This window comes from Rattus rattus, chromosome 14 (assembly GCF_011064425.1).
Source record: "Rattus rattus isolate New Zealand chromosome 14, Rrattus_CSIRO_v1, whole genome shotgun sequence".
Lineage (NCBI taxonomy): Eukaryota > Metazoa > Chordata > Mammalia > Rodentia > Muridae > Rattus > Rattus rattus.
The window spans coordinates 10,093,538-10,119,311 of record NC_046167.1 but is presented as its reverse complement, the minus strand read 5'-3'; the positions used below and the strand labels follow the sequence as shown (position 1 = coordinate 10,119,311).

Below are 25,774 nucleotides of genomic sequence, written 5' to 3'. Positions count from 1 at the left end.
TCCTTTAAAAATTCCAAACACAATAATTCCGCAAATACAGAGACCCACAGCCAGACAATATGCAGGGAATGAAAGACCTCACAATCGTCAGCCCTAAACGTGATGTCTCCATGAAATCCCTCCCCTTGGAGCTCAGGGAACCCTGCAGAAAAGGAGGCATAAAGAATACCAGAGCCAGAGGGGATGGGGGACACCTAGGAAATCAGGCCCTCTAAAGCAACAGGATCTACGCACATATGAACTCACAGAGACTGGGGCAGCATGCAGAGTCTACATGCGTCTGCACAAGATGGGGTCCTAGAGCAGAGCGAGGAGTGGATTCATGCCCCTATAATAGCCCAGAGCTATCTCTAGAATAGCCACTTGCAAAGGAAAACTTTATTTTCTCTAAGGGAATCTCACAGGAAGGAAACCACTCTTACGCATAGGCTGCGTTCCCAACAGTTGATGCCAACTGAAAATGAACTTGACAGCATCATAGGAGGCTCCTGTCTCACAAGGTCCCCCAAGGCTCTTCCTTCCCTCTCTCCTTCCGATTTTATCTCTTTTATTGATTTATTTTTTTACCCTACAGTTTCTTTACACACATATTATGGCTTCACGTTTTGTGTTTTTATGGGCGTGCTGAGTGTGCAAACACGTCTTGGCATTTCATTTGTTCCGTTCCCTTCCTTGGGCTCTCTCCCTTCTGCTTATTGGTTCTGTTCTACTCCCACTTGTTTGCTTTGGTTCTGCCAGTATATTTTATCTCACTCTAGTACCATGCCTTAGATGTCTGTCTGTTTTGTTAAAGAGGGACAGGAAAGGTGTGGCTCCAGATGGGAGGGGAGGTGGGAGACGAACCCGGAGAAATAGCTGAAGAGGAAACTGTAATCAGGATGTATTGTAGGAAACTATGTCTACTTTCAATTTTTAAAACCATGAGAAAAGACAAAGACATCTAAAGGAGAATAAACTCTGCAGATGTGGAAATGGTCACCAAACCCCACAAATGTATAAAGGGCAAGGACACAGAGCTTGGGCTTCACGCTAAGTGTCTTCCAATAAGGCTCTGCTCTTCAACGGTACCTATTAAGTTCCCTTTTCTTTAATTTTCCCAATCCTCAACAAAATGTCCAGATCATTTTCCCCACACAAACACTCTAAGATGATGCTGTCTTCAGTGACCTTGCCAAGCTCACTGACACAGACTTCTTCCAAGTAATGGGGCATTGTGAATCACCAGTCGCTTGTGCCAACAGCCTCCGTTCTCGTCCTCAAACAGTTCCTAGTGATAACAGACAAAAGACTGACAGGTGTGGGAGGCAGGAGGCCATGCAGAAAACACACAGAGGACCATTCAGAAGCCACTGGAGTGCTGAAAGCAGTCTGCAAACAGTGAGAACAATCGAGTCACCACAACAATGACAATGATAAACCCAGGTAACCGAAGGAGTGGAGAAGGTGCTGCAGAGCTGGCTGGGAGTCCTACCTGTGGCAACGACAGAGCCAGTCCTCACTGGGCCGATGCTGAGGCTGCCCTGTTACCTCTCAAAGTCCAAAGCGCTTGACGGTCAACTCCCAAAGAGCATGGACGTACAAAATAGGACCCCAGACTTCGGTATAGTAAGCTGTGCTTAAGACAAGCGTGGTCAAATTGCAGGAACAGTCACCAAACATGGGAATAAAAGCAGAGAGGTGGTTGGAACTACTGAGTAAATAATATGGAGATCGGATAAACAAAGCGTGCATATGTCAAGGCTTCTTTACACTGACCAATATGTAAGAGTCAAAAATGCAGGCTGAGGAACCAGCTCGGTTGGTCAAGTGCCCATCAAAGAAGCATAAGGGCTCCAGCGCACACACAAACAGCCAGGTTGGGCGTGCGAGCCAGCGGTCACAGAGCTGGAGAGAGAAAGAGCTGGAGTTTGGTGGCTAGCCAGTCGGGTCAGTGGCCTCCCATTATAGGGAGGGACCCCACTCACAAATCAGGTGAGGGGCCAACAAGATGGCTCAGTAGGGAAAGGCACTTGCTGCCAAACCTGATGACCTGAGTCCCACCCCATGGTGAAAGGAGAAAATTGATGCCTGCAAGTTGGCATTTGACTTCCACTAGGCACCAGGGCATGTGAGCCTGCACACGCACGCGTGCGCGCGCACACACACACACACACACACACACACACACACACACAGAAAGAGAGGGGAAGGAGAGAGGGAATAAAATACTTGTATTTCTTTTGGTACGTTGACCTATATTTGTGATAATAATCCTTTCAATCATTGTGTGTGTGCATGCATGCATGCGTGTCTGTCTGTCTGTCTGTCTGTTTCTTTGTGTCTGTGTGTCTGTATGTATGTGTCTATGTGTGTGTGAATGGGTGTGTCTGACTGCCTGTGTGTGTGTGTATGTGTGTGTGTGTCTGAGTATCTGCGCATCCGTCTCTGTGTCTGTCCGTGTGAGTGTTTGCATGTGTGTGTGTTTGTCTCTGTGTCTGTCTGTGTTAGTATGTGTGTGTGTGGGGGTATGTGTGTGTGGGTATATGTGTCTGTGTACATGTGTGTCTGGGTGCATGGGTGTTTGTGTGCATGTGTATGTCTTTGTGTGAATATAAATCTGAGTGTCTGTCTATTTGTCTGTGTATCTGTGTGTCTGTCTTTGTGTTTGTGCGAGTGTCTGTGCACATGTGTGTGTGTATGTGTGTCTGGGTATGTCTGTCTGTCTGTCTGCGTATGTCTCTTTGTGTGTGTGTGTCCCCTCTGAGCCCCACTGATTTTCCAACCTGACACTAAATCAATGTCTGGTCTTGGGGCCATCTTCAGTTTTTTTTCTCTGATCCTTAAATGAAGCATCATCTAGTCCCAGACAGTTCCCCAGGGCAGCCAGAAACTCTTACTTGGCCCAGCTCTGTAATGACTTATTTCAGAACTGTTCCAGCCACCAGGGCCTGCCAGTCAAGAATATGACTCTTCTGGCAGACTCTGCAGGGAGCTCATAAGAACAGAACAGGAGGGAACAGCCCTGCTTTGCAGCTGTGACATGCTGGGCCAAAACAGGCATTAATGTCGCGTGTGAGAGAAGCAGGCAGAAGGGACGGGGTGGATTTGTCTCATATTAGAGCTGAGCTGAGTTTTACAAGTCAGGTCAGATTTCTCGATCTCTTTCATGGCAACATTCTAGTGGTTACAGAATCCCGTGCCTCGGCTTAGAAGGGAGGGGGTGTGCCACCAAGGAATAATTGAATTAAATAAATATTCAAAAGTGCTTCCTCCCAGACTCACTCTGTGACATGACCAGCCCAACCATGCAATCCTGCTTGCAGCTGCTCCCAGATAAATGAACAGCTAATTTCAACGGTGCTGCTGAATAATGGAGACTTAAAAGGCGAAACCCGAATGGAATCCGAGCCCTTTCCTCCATCACGAGAGAACATACAGTGGAACATCAAAGCCAGTCTATCTTCCTCCCTCATTAGGGCGAGGGGAGCCTCAGGACACTGGGTCCCTTTAAGGTACAATCGGGACTCTTAAGGCAGTGATTGTTTGGAAGCTGGCAAGGCTGAGGAGAGGCGAAAGCCACCGGTCATGTTGATGTTGTGGAGGGCTGGTCACTGCTGGTCACGACTGGTCACGGCTGGTTACTGCTATCCACTGCCAGCCCCTGGGTGGACTTGGATTTATACTAGACTCTTCTTGGAGCGTGAACGGAGCTGAGACTCTTCCCCTCCTGTTTTCAATATACAATTCATTAGAGAGACAAGCAAACACAATGCTGTTTTGTATTTGAACAGCAATGAGCAGTTTTCCATTGTACTGCGCAACTGCCTAGGTCCGGAGCTTGGAATCTCGGGGTGTAGGTGCGGAAGGCTTCATTTCCCAGTGCCTTCATTATTTGGCTTCTACAATCTTCCATGTCAGTTATCACAAAAATCTGACCTTGTGGTATTAGAGACGGAGCCTTTTATGGCTTGGAGTATCCTGTAAGGTGCTGTGCACCTCAGCAAAGGTCTTCAGTCCTTGCACTGAAAAGATCACAGGGCAGGTAGCCTCTGAGTTAGCCTCTCATCTGTGCCTGTGTGATCTGTTTATACCACATTCCACTTCTGAGCCACCTGCCATTAACTTTGTGGGGGGTGGGGGGTGCACTTATGTGTCTGGGCACACATGAGCCATTGGAGTACTGTGGAAGTCAGAGGACAGCTTTAGTGGGTCAGTGCTGGCCTTGTGCCCTGCTGGGGCCTGGCTTCTGCTGCTGTCTTTGCTCCCTGCACCTCTCACCATAGAGCCAGCTTGCTGGTAATGTTTCTGTCTCCGTCTCTTATCTCACCGTCTGGAATGCTGGGATTGCAGAGGTGTGTGACTCTGCATCCACCCCCTTAGGTCGGTTCCGGGGAACCAAACTCAGGCCAACAGGTCAGGCACGTTCACCCGCTAAGCCATATTCCCATCCCCATAAACTCTTGTTCTGAGTTGATTTTCTTCTGAACCCCTTGGCCATGGTCCCTGTCTTCATCAACCTCTCTCCCTTGACAGGATGCTCCTGACTAAATCCACAGAAGGCCTGAAAGTGAGCCAAGACAAGGCAGACACCGGTGGGCCTGGTTCCTTCCAGGTACCAATTGCCGCAGGAGCGATTTAGGTAAATTGTCATGACTTGAACTGCAGAGTGCAAATTATGGCGAACTGATTAAAAAGGAAACTTTCCTAAATGCATGTTATTAATTCTTAAAACATCGCCATCCCATTCTACCAAAGTATCCCTTAATCACAACCCTGCCTATTTACATATCCTGGTCTGTTTGACATTAGACTGTGAAGGAGTCGTGCAGAAGATAACAGATGTCGTGCAAATATCAATTAAAATACCAGCTCACGTCTCCCTAAGAAAGGATGTGGAAGAACTCTCAGAATAGAAGCTAACATCAAGTAGATGGAATCCATTTAGAGAGTAGAGAACAGAGGGGGATGATTTAAAGGAAAAGGCACACGGTACGACTTGCCCTAATCATCAGAGAACATAGCTGACAGCCACGACAAAGAACAAATGTAAGGAGGGTATACCATGTCCCAGTGGTAAAGAGCGCTTGCCCCTCTTACAAAGGACCCGGGTGTGGTTTCCAGCACCCATACAGCAGCATACCGCCATCTTTAATTCCAGGTTTAGGGGGCCTCATGCTCTCTTCTGACCTTCATAGGCATCTCGACACGCACAGTGCACATACATACATGCAGCCACACAGTCATGCACATAAAATAAAAATAGATGCGCTTAAAAAAAAACAAGAAAGAGAATGAATTCAGAAGACCTGGGGCATCGATTTGGAGTCTGAACCAATTTGATGGAAGCCATCGCTACTGAAAAGACTAACAGAGCAGTCTACTGGTGAGACGCGGCCCGTAGCCAGCACTTCATCTCGCAACCAAATCCGTCTCTTCAGTTTGTGCACAACTTGGCCTCTGGAGCGTTTATCTTCGAGTCCTTGGGGGTGGGACGCTCGCATTTCCTGAAAAAGTAGCTCCGTATTTCTTGGAGATAAATGAACGAATTCTGTAATTGCTTCTGGCTTTATATATGTATCTCATTTGTTTTCTTAATCAGTGCATATTTATGACACAAAATAATGGGCTTTATTACACTTTTACAATGTATATAATGTACTCTGAGCATATTCAATACTCCATTCAAAAAGCCGTTTCTTAGTGATGAAGTTAATTCACCAAGAGCACATGAAGACCTACTGTGTTTGCCTATCTAACTGCCAAATACAAGAACTAAACACTGGGCAGTGCAATGAGCAAAGCACAAGTCTAGTTAATGTATCTGACATTTTCATGTCCATCTTTTAATTCCCCTCTAAAAACAAAATTCCCTTCCCTGTGTATATGCATTTTAATCTCAAGAAAAAATTAGAATTAAGTGCAAATATGATTCAGTAAATGAAAATCATGCTATTAATATTTTACATGTTAACATATGGAATCCTCCATGTGTTATATCTTAGTGTTTATCTCATCCTAGGTAGTTTGCCACGATTAATAGACTCTTGCTCATGTTTTTAAGCTGACATTGTAAAGCCATTGTCAAACAGTACCGAAAAGTTTAGGGGAATCTAAGATGTTGTACATAAATACATGTGAATATATTATCTATGTTAGCGTCACCTTACAAGCCTTAGGGGGCTTTTCTACAATATTTGAAGAAATTTAAATCTGTAACTGTGGCCAGTTATCAATGAAGAACACAAAGATAACTTGTGAATGTTTGTTGGCATGATATGTAATATAATAAAACACATTTTTAAAAAGTCATGATTTTTTAATTTATTCCATAATATCAGTACTAATATTTAAAAAAACACCTAAGACATGAAGGTATAATCTTTTTGCACCAGAGACATGAACTATGCCTTCTTTGAGATTACATACTAAAGGAACTATTTTCATCATGGTAAAACACATGGCTCTCTCCTCCAGCTGAGCAAGATGGCCCCCACCATGGTGAAGAAACAGGAGGCCAAAAAGTGGTAAACCTTTGTTTGAGAAAAGACCCAAGAACTTCGGCCTTGGGCAGGACATCCAGCCCAAAGAGATGCTCCATCAAATGGCCCTGCAATATCAGGCTGAAAGTTCTAAGTACCTCCTGGCATTAGTCGGTTCCCCCAGGTCCTGGACAGACAAACAGCTACCCAGCTGCTTAAGCCTGCCCACAAGTACAGGCCAGAGAAGAAGCAAAGGTTGCTGGCCCGCACTGAGAAGAAAGCTGCTGGCAAGGGGGACGTCCTAACTAAGAGACCGCTGGTCTGAGCAGGGGTCAATACAGGCACTACCTTAGTGGAGAACAAGAAGGCCCAGCTGACGATGATTGCCCCTGATGTAGACCCCATTGAGCTCATACTTGCTTCTAGCTGGTGGTTTTCCTGCCTGCCCTTTGTCGAAAGATGGGGGTGTCCTACTGCATCATCAAGGGAAACACTAGGCTGGGGCACCTGGTCCACAGTAAGACAATGTGCACCACTGTCGCCTTCACAAAGGTTAACTTGGAAGACAAGGGTGCTCTGGCTAAGCTGGTGGAAGCTATTAGGACCAATCATAATGACAGATGTGAGGAGATCCGCCGCCACTGGGGAGGCAACGTCCTGGGTCCTAAATCTATGAGTTTGGATCACAATGCCAAGCTATAAAAGGCAAAGGCTAAAGAACCCGCCAAAAAAAAAAAAAAAAAAAAAAAAAAAAAGAACCTGGGTTATGTACACTGCTAAGTTTTCTATACATAAATAGAATTACAAAATTATCCTCCAAAGAAAAAGAAAAGAAACAAAACCCCTTTGATGGAGTTTAACCTCCTTCTACGGGAACTGGGAAGGAACACAGTTTCCTTGGCTGAAGAATTTTATACTTTAACACTGTGCCTCAAAGTAAGTCCTTTCTGTGCCATCGGCTTTGGTTACTTTTGTCTGTAGCATTTACTATTTACTCTTACCCTGTTACATAATTGCGTTGCTTTTCACTGTAAACCAGATATTGTAATTAAACCTCTTTTATGTATATATTAGAAAGTGATGGACTTCCAACACTGACTTCTAGCTTTGACATGCATGTACACATATGTGTACACACATCCACACAAAATATGTAATCAAGTGAAGGTTTTTTTCAGGAGTTCATGTGTAATTCAAACGTATTAGTCTTTATTGGTGAAACTAACCAATAAAAAACAAATTTCCAAAATTCTTTAATACACACACACACACACACACACACACACACACACACACACTATACATGGACTCCTGGTTTCCAATAATGCAAGAAGGTATCTTGGATAGAAAAATTCCAAAGAGCAAAACACGACTAAGTTAATGCTATAAGAGATGTCCCAGGATTGTGAAGCGCCCTGAAATAATCACGAGAATCATGAGAAATGTAGTGATCAATTAAATTATCTCATTGAGCTATCCATAAATTAACTCAATTTGTGAACTAAATTAGTGTATGAACACACCAGCTAATCCTAGTATACAGAATACTAAATCGGGTTTCCATTAAGCAAACTAAATTTAATAATCTATAACGGGGATCTAACAAATATTTATTGAGCAAATGAACAAATGAGAAAATGTAAGCCAATTTTTTTTATTAACCCTCAGACTTCAGGAAGGAGAGGCATAGAATATGGCAAAGGAATTGCAAGGCTAGATCAATGGAACACAGAGCCAAGGAACTCCCGATTTCCAACCTGAAACTTAATGGCTTTTTCTACTCAGTATGCAAAGAAAATACCAGTTCAGTGGGTTTGCAGAACTAAGCCCATCTCTCTCCTACTTCTAACATATCAAGAACTGTAGAATGTCTACTCAATGGTCTCTGCATTTTGTGGAGCTCGAGTTCAATTTGGGGAGGAGATGACACTACTTGTAACACCCTCTTGCATCTCCATTATTTTCAGGGAAAATAATGCCCTCTCCTGACCTTGGTAAGCATGGTCACAAGTACAAACACACACAGAGGACAAATATACAATAAGTAAAAACAAAAATGCAACCTACGGCTTGTAGCACCCAGCGGCCATGTCAGAATGCTTTGATTGCATGGATGTATGTGCATCGCATTGTTGCCTAGTGACTGAGGAGGTTAGAAGGTGTCAGACTCCCTGGACTAGAGGTATGGATGAGTGCGGGCTGCCATGAAGGTTGATGATGCTGTACTGGGTCCTCTGCAAAGGCACCAGGGGCTCCTAACGCTGAGTCCCTCCAGCCCCAACCGCCACTGTTTTTTTTTAAAGTGGGGTAAAATAGCTTTTAAGATTTCAAAACAGGATTAGCACGATGGATCAGAGAGTAAAAGTGCTCGTCCTCAAAACTTACAACCTAGGTTTGATACTCAGTGACCACACACGACGGATCGAGAGAAGTGACTCCATGAGCTGTCCTTTTCTGGTGTCTTAGTGTGTGTGTGTGTGTGTGTGTGTGTGTGTGTGTGTGTGTGTGTGAGAGAGAGAGAGAGAGAGAGAGACAGAGACAGAGACAGAGACAGAGACAGAGACAGAGACAGAGACAGAGAGACAGAGACAGAGAGAGACAAAGAGACAGACAGAGACAGAGACACAGAGATTTCAAAGCATTGACTTGTGTGATTGTTAATCTTGACTGTCTGTTCTGTGAGATTTAGAATCAGTGAGGAAACAAATACCTAAGCATGCTTGTGTGGAGTTTGTAGAGGAGGTTAATGTTGAGGTGGGGAGACAGCATCATTCCACATGAGGGTCCTGGACTGAAGAAAAGGGAGGAAGTGAGCTGAACACCATCATTTATCCCTCGATATTCTGATTACGGACACCATGTGAACAGTTATCTCATGTTCCTGACACCATGCCTTTACCATCATGGTGGATGAGCCCCTCAAACTGTGAGCCCAGACGGACACTTCTCTCCTTAAGTTGTTTCTGAGAAGTACCCTATTGCTACAGGAGAGGCAATTAATAGAGCTCCTCATTGTGACTTAGGAAACCAGGCAATACCCCGGGTTTATACATGTGAAAGAGGCAACTGAACGAGAGGATGGTAGTGGAGGGAGCAGGTGATAAACACGAACTTACATCCGGCCAGTTCTCCCGTGGAACATAGCTGTAGCCTTTAGATTAAAACAACTGCCCCCAGCAATGAAAGGAGGGGGAAACTGAAGGTCCGGCTGAGCACGCACTTCTTGACTCAGTTAGCTGTGAGGCTACTTTTGAGTCTCTGTGTTCTTGGTGATTTGCTCCATAGCAGAATATAACGAATAGAATCTCCCACTTAGACAGATAGATAGATAGATAGATAGATAGATAGATAGATAGATAGATAGATAGATAGATAGATAGACAGACAGACAGATAGACAGACCGACCGACCAATTAGACAGACAGACAGAGATATGCCTGGGGCAGTGACAGACTCAGTCTACATCGTGACTACTCTGATTCTCAGCTGCTTGTTTGTATCCTCTGAGAATTTTCTTTGTCCCGTTCACCTATTAGCAGTGTATTTACAAACATCAGGGCGTAGTAGCCCCTGCCTGTTATCCTAGCATTGAGGAGGCTTAGAGAGGATTGCTGAGAACTCCAGGCCATCAGGAGCTGCGTTACTATTTCAAAACAAATGAAAAAGCAACAATAACAACTTTGTATTTACAGAATATCTGTTTGTCTCTACCACCTGTTGGTCCTTCCTATTGTTAGAAATAGAAGAGTTCAGGAGAGATGGCTAAGCAGAAGTACTATGTTCCTTACTTCATATTCTGTCACTAAGAAAGCATACCTATTGGTGATTTCTTCCCTCCTCCTCCCGTGTGCACAGCACTATAGAAGCCAGACAACAGGGACAAGGCCTCCAGTCCAGTTCTCTCCTAGCTTAGTTGCTCTATATTTTATGACTCGAATGCATGGCATCTGTATAATAGGTCTTCCCTTTAAGTTCCAGAGAGTAAGCAAGAGCAATGGTGATTGACTGTAATGTTTGGGGATCCACAGGCCCTCACCGGCCAACAAGTCTAAAAGAACTAACCATTCCTGCACTGGACTTTTGATTTGTCAGCCTCTGGATGCTAGGAGGAGTGTGATGGTTTGTATATGCTTGGCCCAGGGTGTGGCACTTTTAGGTGTGGCCCTGTTGGAGTAGGTGTGGCCTTGTTGGAGTGGGTGTGTCACTGTGGGTGTGGGCTTTAAGACCCTCATCCTAGCTGACTGGAAGTGAGTATTCTGCTAGCAGCCTTCAGAAGAAGATGTAGAACTCTCAGCTCTGCATTCACCATGCCTGCCTGGGTGCTGCCATGCTCCTGCCTTGATGATAATAGACCGAACCTCTGAACCTGTAAGCCAGCCCCAATTAAATGTCTTATAAGAGTTGCCTTGGTCATGGTATCTGTTCACAGCAGTAAAACCCTAAGGCAAGGAGTATTATTGCCCCGCTATTGGGTAATCCATTTTTAACTCATTCCTCTCTTTCCCTGTCCCTGTCCATCCCTGTCCCCCTCCTCTTCCCTTCTCCCTCTCTCTGTCTAGCCTCCATGTGGGATCTGTTGGCATTTAATCTAGGCTCTGCCTCACAGTTACCTGGCAATAGCCAGGTGTGCCTGACTCACTCTAAAGGGGCTGTTTGCCCCTTCCTCTCTCTCTTGTGTTGTTGTAAAAAAAATAAAAATAAAAATAAAAAAACAAAAACGGGTAAATGTTTTCCTCTTGGGGTGTTTTACCCGTTTTTGTTTTTTTATTTTTATTTTTATTTTTTTACAACAACATATGGCGCCCAACTAATCCATTAGAACTCAACTAACCTGAGATAATAGTTAGACAAGCTACTTCTTAATTACAGGTATTCATGATGGGTGTGACTTTGAATTTTATGATTATATTATTACTCTGGGAGAGAGTGCAAGATACAAGCTTTTCTGGTTTCAGACTAAGGAACACAGTATTTTGGGAGAAAGATTTTGTCTTTGTGCTTTTAAAAGATGTGATTAGGCTTTGGAAACCTCAGAGAGTCATAATGATCAGATTTGACAGAGGTAGACCGCCTGAAAAATTTATTCAGGAGAATCAAACAAAAAGATATCTTGATTCTAAACTTTTGTCTTGAGAGTTGTATTTTACAGAGCGTGCCTACCTACTTGGAATCCTGGTCTCAAGGACGTTCAGCTGGGTCCAGTCAGGACACATCAGCTACAGCACTCTTGCTCTTTAATTCTAGCTCTGTCCTCTCACTCCTGCTCCACCCTCTATCCCCTCCCCCCTCTCTCTCCACTTGTTCATGGCCAGCCTCAATTCCTCTGCCTCTCCCCCTCTCCTTCACTCTGCCCTACCTCCTCACCCCACCCCAATATTTTCTATCCATTATTTCCTTTCTAACTCTTTGTATCAGGTCATTCAACCTCCCCTGAACCCTATGAGCTACAATATAACCACTCTGAAAAGACAAGCTTGCCAGTATAATAGTGCCACAAACCACTGACCAACCATTTTCTGATTGGACACTTGACAAAACGAATCCCAGACTTGGCACCATTGTTAGGACAGGAACTTATAGGTAGACAAGTCATAGACCCTAGGGGCCCTGTAGTGAGAGTTTTGGTTTCTTTAGAAACCAGTTATTTCATGTGACGATATTTTTGTTTTAATCTCAGGTGTTGGATAGGAAGCTACGTCACAGCAGGTGATTATGATTTACCTTGTGCACTAGCAGGAGCGTGATCTTTGCCAGAAGAAAAATGTTTAATCTGGGGGACTCTGGAGAGGGTATAAATGGGAGAACCTCAAGAAGTCCTGGGATGGTTGCTGCTCCCGCTGCTGCCCCAGCTGCTGATGGTCCCTGCTGCTGTGCTTGCCATTGCCGGATTGCTGGATTGCTGGATTGCTGGTTTGCTGAATTACTGGAAACTCTGACTATGAGGATGGGATTTGCCCTAGGAACCTGATGCCCCTAATCAGCAGGAAGAAGTCTAAAGAGGTCTATCCCCCCTTTCCCTCTAACCGCTCTCTCTTACCTAGGGTTGGGCTGGTGGTGGAAGGGATTGGGGTAGAATAAGGGTTGGAAGAGAGGTTGATATAAGAACCCAATAAAATATCCCCCCCAATAGCACCAACAGGGCCGACGTCTATTATTTTCCTAAACATCTCTAGTTAGAAATATAGCATCAAACCGACTCCTAAACACTTACCCTTATCCCCATGGGTCAATGCATCTCAACGTCATCTAAGGAGTTTCTGTACTTGCACTGTGTAATGATTAATATAGAGACCCACAGCTCACCATGGAATGGAGAACAAGAGCCTACAGAATGTTCATCCCTCAATAGAACACATGCACTGCTGCATCCCTTCCTTCCAGGTTCAGGATTATTTTGGAAGATGGAGCAGAAAGAGTGCAAGAGGCAGAGACCATAGATGATCACAAACGAACAATGTCTTCTGGACACAGCTGGGCAGCTTCACATATGAACACGCAGTGGTTGTGAGGCTGTGCACAAAACCTGTGCAAGCCCAAGACAGACCAAAACTCAGTGAAGATGGGAGTTGGGCACAAAATCCCACCTCTAGCCATAGAGCTATTGGGATTGTTAACTGTGGGGAGAGGGAGAGTCAGTTTTCTTTAATGATGTGACTTCTGGTAAGGGTTTCATTGCCATGAAGAAGCATCATGACCATGGCAGCTCTCATAAAGGAAAACATTTAATCAGGCATGGCTTACAGTTTCAGAGATTTAATCCATTGTCATCATGGGAAGCTCCTTCAGCACTGTGTCTGCCCACCATGATGATAATGGACTAAACCTGTGAACTGTAAGCTATTCCTGATTAAATGTTTTCCTTTATAACAGTTGCTATGGTAATAGCATGCCAAGTCCTGCCATACAGAAGGGACAGCGTGACAGAGTTCCTGCCCCTGGAACAGAACTCACAGGTTGTTGGCCTCCATAAGTGCTGACAGTTGCTAGGCATGGGGCTTGTTTATATAAGAATGCGCATGTTTTCATGCTCCTCCTTTGGGGAATGCTCTCCTGTTAAGGTTAATGACTCCATGCTGCTTTCTTCTAGACTGGCTTTTTGCCTTTGGGTATTTAAACATCTGCATCAAATACAGCTTCCTCTGGGTATCTTTGACTTAACCACACTAAAGACCTCTCACTACATTCTGAACCTAAACAAACAGCATGATGACAGTGTCCTATAATAGAGTCATTAAATCCAGTCAGTTCCTGTAGGTACCACCCTTCACCCAGCAACTGATTTTTGACAATATTCATTCCCCTTGCTCTATTTTGCTATTCAGTTATTTGAGGCGTCTTCCCTCCACCACATTAACTATTGTAACGGCTAAGTAGCCTCTAGCACAGTTGTTGCTAACTCTTTCCATTTTGGGGGAATAATTCTATTTTGGGTAGTCCAGTTACTTACTATTTTCTACATAAGGTGAATGCATCCCATAGGAAATCATAGCCTCTTTAAAACACTTCAGATCTATCATTTCTATAGGGGACAACATATGTTATCATGATCATAGTTGGCACCACTAGCAGGCATGTGCTCTAAGAGTACTGGAGAACCCATTGATGAGTTTGTAATCCCAGGCCACCCCTCCTGTACTTCTGGCAGTGCAGTTGGTTCAAGATTAACCCTTTTTCTAGAAATGGGTTGTTTCAGCTTTTCTTTAACCCTATTGCCCTGTACAGCCTTTTCTTCCTCCTCCCCTCCTCCTCCTGCTGCTGCTCCCTTCCTCCTCCTCCTCTCCTCCTCCTGTTGCTGCTCTTCTTTCTCCTCCCCCCTTCCTCCTCCCCTTCCTCCTCTTCCTCTTCCTGCTCCTCCTCCTTTTCCTCTTCCTCCTCCTCTTTTCCTCCTCCTCCTCCCTCCTGCCTCTTCCTCCTCCTTCTCCTTCTCCTCCTCCTCCTCCTCCTGCTCCTCCTCCTTCTTTTCCCCCAGGCCACACACTCAGCTTCCTCCCCCACACAGGTGGGGCTGGGATTTGCCTTCTAGCCCACTTTGTTTCCCTCTTTCCCGCTGGGAGAAACTCCCGGATCTGAACCTTTCATTTCTCCCTTTTCCAGCACTTCCCATCTGTACCCACAGTTTTTCCAGTTGCACAGCCAACTCTGCAACCCTCTCAGAAGCAAGAGAGTAGAGTGACACTTTTGGCTTTTCCCAATTCAGCCATTTTTTGTTTCTCAGGTCCCTCCATTTATGTTTTCCAATGGCTCAGCCATTTTTGCAGCCCTTTTTGAGATAGAATATAGGAATCAAAGTGGGAGTGGGGAGGGGGGAGTAACCCGGAGGCAGCAGCTGCAAAAAGTATCTTTTGCTGATGTCTTGAAACAGAATATTCATCCCTTCCCTGCCATTTCCCCTACGGCATTAGAAATCAATTTCCCACTCTGCTGAGTCCTACACATAGATGCCACTTGTAGCTGGCTAGACTTTTGCTACTTTATAGGTTCCTTTTTTCTACCACCCTACTCTACTCTTATCTCTTCTAATCCCCCAACCATAGGTTGGAAAGAAAGAAAGATTGGAGGGGGAAGGGGGCATCAATGACTAATTCCTGCTGATTAGTGGTGTCCAGTTCCTTGGGCCAAGTTTGATCTTTGTCATCAGGATATCTCCAACAAGCAAACAGAAAACAGCAGCAGCAGCAGCAGCAGCGGGAGGAGGAAGAGCAGGAGCAGGGAAGGCAGTGGCAGTGGTGGCAGCAGAAGCAGACATGGCAGTAGCAGTAGCAGCAGCTACTGCAGCTGGCAAAATCACACCCCTGCTAGAGCACGAGGAAAATCATAGTCAGCTGCTGTGAACAATCTAAGGCAGTCTCATATCCTACACCTGGGATTAAAATAAAAAACATATTCCCATTAAAATGTCTACGTTTCTAAGACTTTAAAAAAAAATTCTCACTACACTAAGACCCTAGGATCTACCACACCCTGCATACAAATCTAACCCTGCTCCTTGAATTCCTTCCCTCCAGTTACAGCTTTGCTCCACACCTGCAGATTATGCCTAAATTTCCATGGAATGTGGAGGCCCCTGCCCAACCCTTGACTCATTCTGTGACATTTTCCCTTCCTCCCATCCCATCCCATCCCAGGTAACTCCTGGTACAATACCTGAGTAGTAGAATTCTCCCCATTCCTTCTCATGAAAACTTTCTGCAATAACCTTTTCCTTGTCCAACAATGCCTTAGTTCAACATTTTAAGCTTTTTGAAAGCATTTTGCTTGTTGAAAAGACCCCAGAGCTTTGAGGTCTGTCAGGGAAGAGCTGTACCACTGAGCTGCAGCCCTAGCCTGCTCTCAACTTTAAGGCTCACTAGGAAGATCTCTTTAAAATTGTCTCTGACTGACACTTGCTTCCTTGCTAATAACATCCCTTGGGGTCTTGCTCAAGGTGATGTCACTCGGTTCCCATTTGTATTTAACATGGAGTGTGGCCATAGTACCACATGCCACTCTTAACATTGTATGTTCCAGACAAGGTGATGAAATCTTACCTGTATTAATTCACTAATCCTCATAGCAAACCTTTGAAATGAGGAGATGAAGAGTTTAGAGCCAAAGGGCAGTAAGGTCACAAAGGAAGTAAGTGATGGAAGCAGGGTTTAAAAATCACAATATTTGGGGTTGGGGATTTAGCTCAGCGGTAGAGCGCTTGCCTAGCGAGTGCAAGGCCCTGGGTTCGGTCCCCAGCTCCGAAAAAAAGAAAAAAGAAAAAAAAATCACAATATTTGACTCTAAACCTAAATGTTTAACACAGTGTACCAAGCCTTCTTGAACTGAGACTCCCCTCCCCAGGGTGGGTTCATGCAACTGAACCTGGGAGTTGTGAAAACTCTGGCAACAAGTAAAAAGTTTGTGAAAGCACAATGAACCGGAAGCGGCCCAAAATCAAATGCGTAATGAGCACCCTTGGCTCTGAGCACACAACCTGTGCACCTTACACTGTGTGTTCCCACACCACAGGGCAGCAGGCAACGCTATCTGAAAGGCTGAGACTCGAGAGTCCTGCATAGCATGAACTTCAGGGGTTCGACTGTACAAATCAACTTTTCCACTCTTACAGAAACATGAAATAAATACAGAAAACAAATCTGGTGATATTATCCTACCTCCACTCCATCTCTGGACTGAGTTGCGTTCAGCCAACAAGGATATTCATCCCATTGATATGCAAGTTTGCGTTTGCCCTTATTAACTGGTAAGATTTTAGACATATATGAATTGCTTGAAACATAAATTTCTCTGTGATTTATGATCCATAAATGTTTGATTTTGGATGCTTAGTTCACATACCTCTATATCCCAGGGTGCATGGAAATACCTCAGGTTAAAGGGGGTAGAAAAGTTTTAAAAAGTCCTGCTTCCCAGTGAAAGTTGACTAAACAACTTGTAAAGAGGTTCTCCAAGGTGGTGGGAAGCAATCAGCCATGATTTTCCAGTGACTTTCATTGTTCACAGGGTGTACTGTCTCAATCTACATCTCTCACAGAAGATTCCTACATGCTTTAATTCCCATAGATACAAAACAAAGAAAGAGAGGCCAATCTTGTACTAAAACAGCACTGTAAGCTCCTTAGGACCTGGTTGAGCATCACATACTAAACAGTCAAGAAGTTCTGTTCTCCAAGCCAAATAAAACCGGAGTTTTATTTTTGCTGGCTGGAGTTGCCACAGTAGCACCTTGCAGGTATCCTAGCAAGGAATCCTAGCATCAGGGATTTTCAGAATTAGATGGGCTTTTTAGATCACACATTAGTTTAATGACAAGGAAGTTGAGGCTCACAACAATGACACGGTAAATTGGTCCCCTGGTCACACAGCTAATTAGTAACTCTTAGACCAGAATACAAATGAAGAAAACAAAATTCCAAAATCTATTGCTAAGTCCCTTTTCTCCAATGAAAATGCTCAATTCTGACGTCCTCCACCCCGTTCTCTAAAGCATACAAATGAATAGCTCGCTTTGAAGGAATCTGAATTCAGAGTTACTTACCCTTGACCCAGCGCAGTTACCTATTGCTTCTACTTTCAACCTGGGTGAGAGTCAAAGGCTCTGAGGCCGCTTTCCCTGCCACCTTATTAGATGAATGTGCCTCTGTCTCACAAAGAGAGGGCTACTTGGCATTCCTAACCAGCAGCTTCAGCAGAAGGGGAAAATGTGCTTCAGCCAAAGCACTGAGACAATGTTACTATCAGCCAAGCCTACCAGACTCTAGTTCCTCCTCAGATAAATAAAAGAACCACACTGGCACGCTCTGTTCCTAATGTGTCCAATTACTGAGATGTGTGAAAAAATGCCAATTTTTCCTTTCTTTTTATGTGGTGGGGATTGGGGAGTGCGTGGGTGGGTAGGGATGGGGTATGCTTTTTGAGATCGAGTCTCTTTGTGTAGCCCTAGCTGTCCTAGAATTTGCTTTGTAGACCAGGCTGGCCTCAAATTCACAGAGATCCACCTGCCTCTGTCTCCCAAGACTAAAGGCAAGAAAATGCTTTTTCCAGATAAAGACATAAAACACATTTTAAGAGTATGGAGCTTCTCAGACTATGAGATTTTTGTTTGGGAAAATACAAGTTAATACATTGAGCACTGCAAGTTGATTAGAGAGATAGGTGTTAAACCAAGTTTAACTCACTGACTGGCTGTCCTGGTCCACTCAGGCTTCCGCACAAAATATCACATATGTCTGGGTAGCACAAACACTTGTTTTGGGGCAGCAAATGCCATGACACCAGAGTTACAGGTGATGTCCAGCCTAACGTGGGTGCTGGGAACCAAACCCAGGTTCTCTGGAAGAGCATCAAGCGTCCTTCACCCCTGAGCTATCTCTCCAGTCTCAGCACTCTATTCTTAAGAAGGAAACCCAAAAGATACAGTGGATTACACCTCCTAAGTGAGTATGACACCTACCAAGGGCACCAAACCCAGACAGGCAACATTGCTGATGCCAAGAAGTGCATGCTGACAGGAGCCAGATATAGCTGTCTCCTGAGAGGCTCTACCAGAGCACGACCAATACAGAGGTGAATGCTAGCAGCCAACCACTGAACTGAGAATGGGGTCCCCATTGGAGGAGTTAGAGAAAGGATTTAAGGAGCTGAAGGGTTTTGAAACCCCATATGAACAACAATACCAATCAACCAGAGCTTCCAGGTACTAAACCGCCATGCAAAGACCACTACCCAGAGTATACATGGATAGACCCATGGCTCCGGCTGCATATGTAGCAGAGGATGGCCTTGTTGGGCACCAATGGGAGGAGAAGCCCTTGGTCCTGCTAAGGCTTAATGCCCCAGTGTAGGGGAATGTCAGGGCGGGGAGTCGGGACGGGGTGGGTGGGTGGGGGAACACCCTCTTAGAAACAGGGGGAGGGGAGATGGGAGAGGGGGTTTATGGACAGGAAACCAGGAAAGGGGATAACATTTGAAATGTAAATAAAAATATCCAATAAAAATAAAAAATCCATTAGGTCATAGGCTTGGAATAATCTTTGTGGCTCAGTGTGCTATCATCCAGCTTTAGCGCAGGTGCGACGATCCCCACAGTTCCAGCCTTTGTGTTTTCCATGACTCAGGTCCTGTCAGAAGTTCGTGCCACCCACAATGCTCCCCTGATTGACCCATTTCCAAGGTGCCTGGTAGAGAGTGTAGGGTCTGCTGAAATCAAGGCAGTGGCCATCAGCATAATTTTTTTCCTGTTCTTAGTAAATAGTGAATGCTTGTAGACAACTAACATTACCGCCCCATCTTATCAAACCTAAGAACTCCAAGGTCTGTAGGTGAACCCATCAGTCTTCTCTTTGGAGCCCATCATCTTTAGGAAGGTTAGGCTGGATATCCCATGTTTTCAAATTCTGGTTCATCACTTACATCTCCAATCTTTTATATTTTGCTGTAAGAAATTGGGAAGAACTAAGCCCCTCCTCCAACACTTTGCTTAGAAATTTCTGCATTTGATTTCATCGCTCACAGTCTGTAGCTTCCACAAAATACTAGACTACAGTTCAGCCAAACTCTTGAGGATCATCTTTCCTCTGGTCTCCAACACACAATAGATTAGATAGGTAGATGGATGGATGAGTGGATTGTTGGGTGGATGGATGGATGGATGAGTGGATGGATGGGTGGATGGATGGATGGATGAGTGGATAGATGGGTGGATGGATGGGTGGATGGTGGGTGGGTGGATGGATGAGTAGATAGATGGGTGGATGGTGGATGGGCAGATGGATAGATAGAGTAGATGGATGGAGGGTGGATGGATGGGTGGGTGGGTGGATGGATAGATGGGTAGGTAGGTAGGTAGGTAGGTAGATGATGTAGATAGATGATAGAGATAGACAGACAGACATAGATTTGGTTGTAAGGAACATACTTGTGTAATTATAAGGAACAAGAATTCTCAAGATCTATAGTCATCATGCTGAACCTTTTTGGTATAATTCAAACCCAAAAGTTGACAGACTTCAGGCTCAATAAAAGCTAGTTTCAGTAAAGTCGGAGATGAAAAAAAAAATCAATGTCTTGACTCAACCAATAATTACTCGTGAGGAATTCTCTCATGAGTTTGGATTTTTGTTTGTTTGGTTGTTTTTTTCTGTTATTTGTTTTGGGGGTTTTGTTGTTTTCTGAAGCTCTTAAGTTGATTAGTTGAGGCCCAACCACAGTAGGGAGATCAAAACATTTTATTCAGTCTACTTATTCAAATATTAATCTTACCCAGAAATATCTTCACCAACACACACACACACACACACACACACACACACACACACACACACACACACACCAAGTCCACCAACCTGGAGCTGGGCTATATCACCGAGCTACATCTACAGCCCCAGAATGATATTCCACCAAGTGCTGATAACCTCTGGCCCAGTCAAGTTAATAAATACTGACCCTCAGGACATGACCTCTGTATTCAGCAGCATCTACAGGCTTCCAGAAACAACTCTAGAGGAAATTTTGCCCAGCTTCAGACTGGGCAAAGATAAGAAAAACAGCTGATCAATTTAGCATTACTAACAGTGACTTGTATCAGTTACTTACAAACTAACAATAATCAGGGGGATGAAGGGTGAGAAGAGAGATCTTCCCCTCCCCGTTCATATTTCCTTCCCCTTGATTACTTCATCTGTTGTTGCACTAATGTAGCAGAGCTTTGTGAGAGGAGTCAAACTTGGACACTGCTGATGGTGTAACAATGTTACATTAACAGATTCCTACTGTGCTCCAGACACTTTTAGTTCTCTGTTCATCTTTTACAGTGCCTGACGCCGCTGCACCTCCCACATAGTCTGCTTGTTACCCTCCCCCTACCTGATGGGGTAGGTCTTGCTAGTTTACAGAGCAGAAATTCCCCCAGTGAAACCAGTACACTGGAAATGGGCAGTGGATGGAGGTGTCTGTCTTGGAAAAACATGTCTTGTGTCCCGTGTGTTGCTTTTCACTGCCGATGTTCATCGGTGCCATGTTCATTAGCAAAACCAAATACCACGGTAGACGGCATTTTCTTCTACATTAGAAGCCAGAACAGGGGAGGATATTGTTTTGGTCTTGCTTCTCACTTGCCCTCTGACCTTACCTACATCACTTAATTTCACTGTGACTCAGTTTCTCATTCTGTAAAGTAAAAGTTATACCTGTCCCACCCTGTGTGGAGGGATTTTAATGACAGATTCGAGTAAAAGGATTATGAAGACATTTAGAAGATGCAGGTGCAAATTCAGGGATAATTATCGGGTTTTGTTGTTGTTGTTGTTGTTGTTGTAAAATACAGAAACCACCCTCTTCTCTGTGTGACAGTTTTTCTTTATGTTCCCGCTAGCTCATCATCTTTATGCCCACATCATCAGAGTAGAGAACAAACTTCTTGCTAAGTATAGGATGATATATATCCGACATATACTCGGGAAATACTAATGCCCTTAGTTTGTGTGGCAGAGCATAGGAAGCAAACCCTGGTCTCCGCTGGTCAATGTCATGGGGAGTCCATTTACTGTGTCTTTAAAAATCAGCTATGAACTTTTAGTGTGGAATTAGAACCACAATCAAAAATACAACACAAGGTGGGAGGAGGGAATTGTGTCTTAGAAATTCCTGAGTCAGGGGCCTGGGGAGACGTCTGAACAACGGAGCTCCATCCCCAACCCACGTAACAGCCTGGAAGCAGCACTGTGCATCTGTAATCCCAGCACCCCTGTGGACGACGGGAGACCAAGACAGGAGAATTATCCATGAGCTAGCGGGCCAGCAGCCTGGTGGACACGGTCACAGAAATAAGAGAGAGAGCCTTTAAAATGAGGCAGAAAGATAAGGACCAAATGCCCTTTGACTTCCACATACACATGTGCATGCCCTGCATTCAAATATACATCACATACTCATTCACATGCAAGTACACCACACCTATAGACCATGCATATACACATCCACACACAGAATATACATAAACATACTACACATACAATACACAAACACATATGTCCCATATACTCACAGAAGGAAGCAAGCAAGGAAGGAAAGATAGATGGATGGAGGATGGATGGATGGATGGATGGATGGATGGATGGATGGGCAGACAGATGGACAGGCAGACAGACAGACGAAAGAGAAAGAAGCTTAGATATGCCAGAATCGCAGCCTCAGGATTCAGAAGATGAGAAATCCTTTGGGAAATGAAGCCTGACTGACATTTCTGCCCTGGGGCACAGGCACTTCTTTGGCTGCAGACCACCTTAGCTGCCTCCTATTCTCCATGTCCTAAAACTTCACATGAGCGTACGGCAGAGGCCAAGCGAGCCAGTGTGAAATGATCTCCCTAAGGCTTGTCGCCTGGATGCACCAACATTAGCCTTTAGTTTCTGCTTGTCTGATTTGTTTTTCTTCCCACGTATTTTGATTCACTGATAATTTTTTTTTAACTTTTTTTTTCTTTTCTTTTTTCTAACCATGGCTACGAATGTACTTGAACACGCTGTACTGGAAAGACTCCTCCACCCCTGTGAGAGACGCAGTTAAAGAGGGCAGAGCCTGTTTCTGGTGGATTGGCTGTTTAGATACATTTATTCTTCCTTTTCTTCACTAAAGGAAAATTATGCCAGGAGGTGGGGGTGGGGCAAGCATAGCATAAACAGTGGCAGTTCAAATCCCACCCCCAAGCTAGGACTCATTTTCTCCTCTTTGAAGCTCCAAGATAAACCTCTCATCTTGACTTCTGTTTTCTGTCAGTTAATCTGACATATGTCACACTGATTAAAAACAGCCCAGGAGGGTAAAAACAGGACATCATGGGGCATGGAGGTTACTGTTTTTATCTTGATAAGTTAATACGATAATAAGAGCTGGACTCGCAGGGAGCAAGGAAAAAATATCAGACTGGACATAGCCAGCAAACCTGAACGGGGCCATGAGAGGAGAGAGAGGACAGAGAGTTAAAGAGAAGAGAGAGAGAGGAGAAAGAAGACCAAAAAGAGAATGAAGAGAGCCAAAGCTCATGGCCAAAATGGCAGGTAAGAATGAGAAGCTGGAACCGCTAGGCTGCATGGCTTTAGAGCAGGAGGCGTGGCAAGAGAAGTGGTGGGAGGAGCCACAGGTACCGAGCGATCCTAGAAAGACCAATGATGTGTTTTTGGCATGCTAATTGACTCAGCAGTTAGCCATTTATTTCTTTGGGACCTGACAACAAACTGTGACATTTCACCTTTTCCCCCCACCAGATAACACAGCATCTCCCACCGAGGAGACACTCAGCTACTAACACTTGCTAGTTGAATGAGTGGATGGAGAGAAACATTTAAAAGTGTTATCGGACAAGGATTCAGGATCCCATCGATCTCAAGTATAAGTGGCTACCTGCTGTCATTCAACAGCGGCAGTTCCGCCTGGATGTTCAGTTCTTCTGCTCAGTTGTTAACTGCTGGGCAGATACATAGCCTCTCCTGTGAGATTGGGGCACTTCCGGTCAGCAGGGTGGGGTATGTGTTAGAGTTCTGGCCTGTAACACAATATTAATACAGAACTCTGGAGCTTCGGAAGGGACAAAACCAATGCCCCTAGTCAGGACTGTCTCTGGAACCCAAAGTAGTGTTGCAAACAGTCTTTAGGAGGACTTTTCATGCTGTCCCAATCATCTTGAATATTTAAAAGTATTTATTGATGCATATATTAAGGCGCTGATATAATTAAGAAATAAAAAATATTTTTGATATCAATAGAAAAATAGAATATATGATGAGATAAGGATCAATCTGTTGGGAAGAACAAAAAAAAATACACTAAATCTTCTCAATCAATTTAGCACATTTGAAAGATGTGCAAAAAAAAATTCCAGTGTAGGAAAGTTCCGTTAAAGTTTTCTTGTCATCTTAGACTTTCCCATTTTGGGTCAAAACTAAAGGAAGGAAGGTCTGCGGTAATTACAGTCTAACCAAGAGAAAAACGGGCCCCAGATCATACAAGGAAGCTTGACCCAAAGAGGAAGAAAGCCTTTGGCTTGGTAAAACTGAACCGCCAGAATTTAACGGACTGGCCCTCCCTCAAAGCAGGCAGCTCACAGGCGCAGGAAACAAAAAGCCAGAGGAGTGCTGGGAGCTAAGAGGCTTTCAGAGGCTCCTGTTGCTAGGAAACCGCTTCCTCCTAGTTCACCGGCAGCTAACCCACGCTATTCAGAGGTCCCTAGAACAATCTTTCTTAGGCTTCACCAGGGGTAGGAAAGGGGAAAGAGCAGATCTCAAGCTCAGACGTCAGGGCTGTACAAGCCAAGCTTAGGTTTTTCCAGCAGATGTCAAAGAGCTAAGGGCACAGGGATGGAACGAGAAATAAATGGGTGTCTTGTTTTTCTGGAATCAGGAGACTGACTGGTTTCCACCTTCACCTACTTGAGTGTGCCAGCTTCAGACAGCAACGCTGTCTCATGAAACTTTACTAGCAGCTCCTTGAGATGAGTTTTACATCTTCAGTTCCTCACAACTCCAACCTTGCTGCTCATTCGTAGCTGCCCAAAGTCCAGGTATCGAACCTCTCCATTCATTAAGACACACCAGGACCTGCTCGGTTTTGAGTTGGGTGCCCGGATGGAGATGAAAATACAAAGATGAGATCTTTCCTTCCTGAGGTCTCCAGATCTTTTGTGAAAAGCTGTCCTCGGAGCAGCAAAGTCATCCCTCCTTCAGGGCAGCTGTGACTACACAAAATAGGTCCTCCAGGCTGTCTTTTGAAGTTCCTTCATAGCAGAAGGAAGGTCATTAGACCTTTGCCTAAGATTCTATCCATTCCTTCTACACAACCCATCCAGCTGCACATGACAGACTGGGTGTGGGGGAGTTCCTTCTATACAGCTATGGGGAAGCCATCATATGTGCTGAGGTGAGATTTGGAGAAGGATGCAGCTGTTTGGGGGTTACCCATTCTGTACGTAACCCCTTACACATGCAAGTAAACACAATAAATTCATTGGACTTTGAGGGATGGAATCATTACTTTGGTCCATCACTGGTCCCCTGTCTTGATTGAGTAGACCTTTGTTCAAATCTCCCCCAGGGACGGTTCACAAAACAAGGACCTATATAAGGGCACAGTTAGGATCCATTTGTCTGCCAGTAGCAGTAGCAAGAAGCAGAGGGGTAGATGAGGTGGTAAGTTTCAGTCTGGGTTTCTTACAAATAAGGTAACAGTGCAAAAAGACAGGCAGCAGTTGGCGTTACTGCTTTCTGGTTATAAGAAAGCAAGATGTCAGGGTTGGGGATTTAGCTCAGTGGTAGAGCGCTTGCCTAGGAAGCGCAGGGCCCTGGGTTCGGTCCCCAGCCCCGAAAAAAAGAACCAAAAAAAAAAAAAAAAAAAAAAAGAAAGCAAGATGTCTACCCTTTTCCTCCTCCATCTTCGACACATGGGTTCATCCTTATGAGGTCCTGACACAGTCCCACCTGGCTGACAAGGAGGAGAATGTATGTACCCTGGAGGCAGCATTCCAGAACCCTCACTGTAGTAGACGCTATAGTTAAAGTCTTTCTAAGAACACCATAAAATCTATTTAAGAGTTATAGAATTAGGCATATCTGGATATTCTTTCTTTCTTTTTTCTTCTTTTTTTCCCCCAATTTAAGCTTACAGAACCTCTTTACCAGGAGCTTGGAACACTCAGCGGCGTTAGTTCATCTCTAACTCCTGTGCTTACTTGAAAGCAGCACTCACCGTGTACTTACCCTGCTGGCGGCTAAAGTCCTAAAGGTGAGCATGTGTCGAGAACACTCATTTCCTCTGCTGTGCAAGGCCGGGCCTCGCTC

At 44.6% G+C, this 25,774-nt stretch overlaps 1 protein-coding gene across 1 annotated transcript in view; it reads right to left on the bottom strand.

Annotated features, from left to right (window-relative positions):
* The window catches only part of Fam107b (family with sequence similarity 107 member B), a 199,327-nt gene that overhangs the window by 81,914 nt on the left and 91,639 nt on the right, over positions 1 to 25,774 (bottom strand). The gene's annotated exons all lie outside the window — the stretch shown is intronic.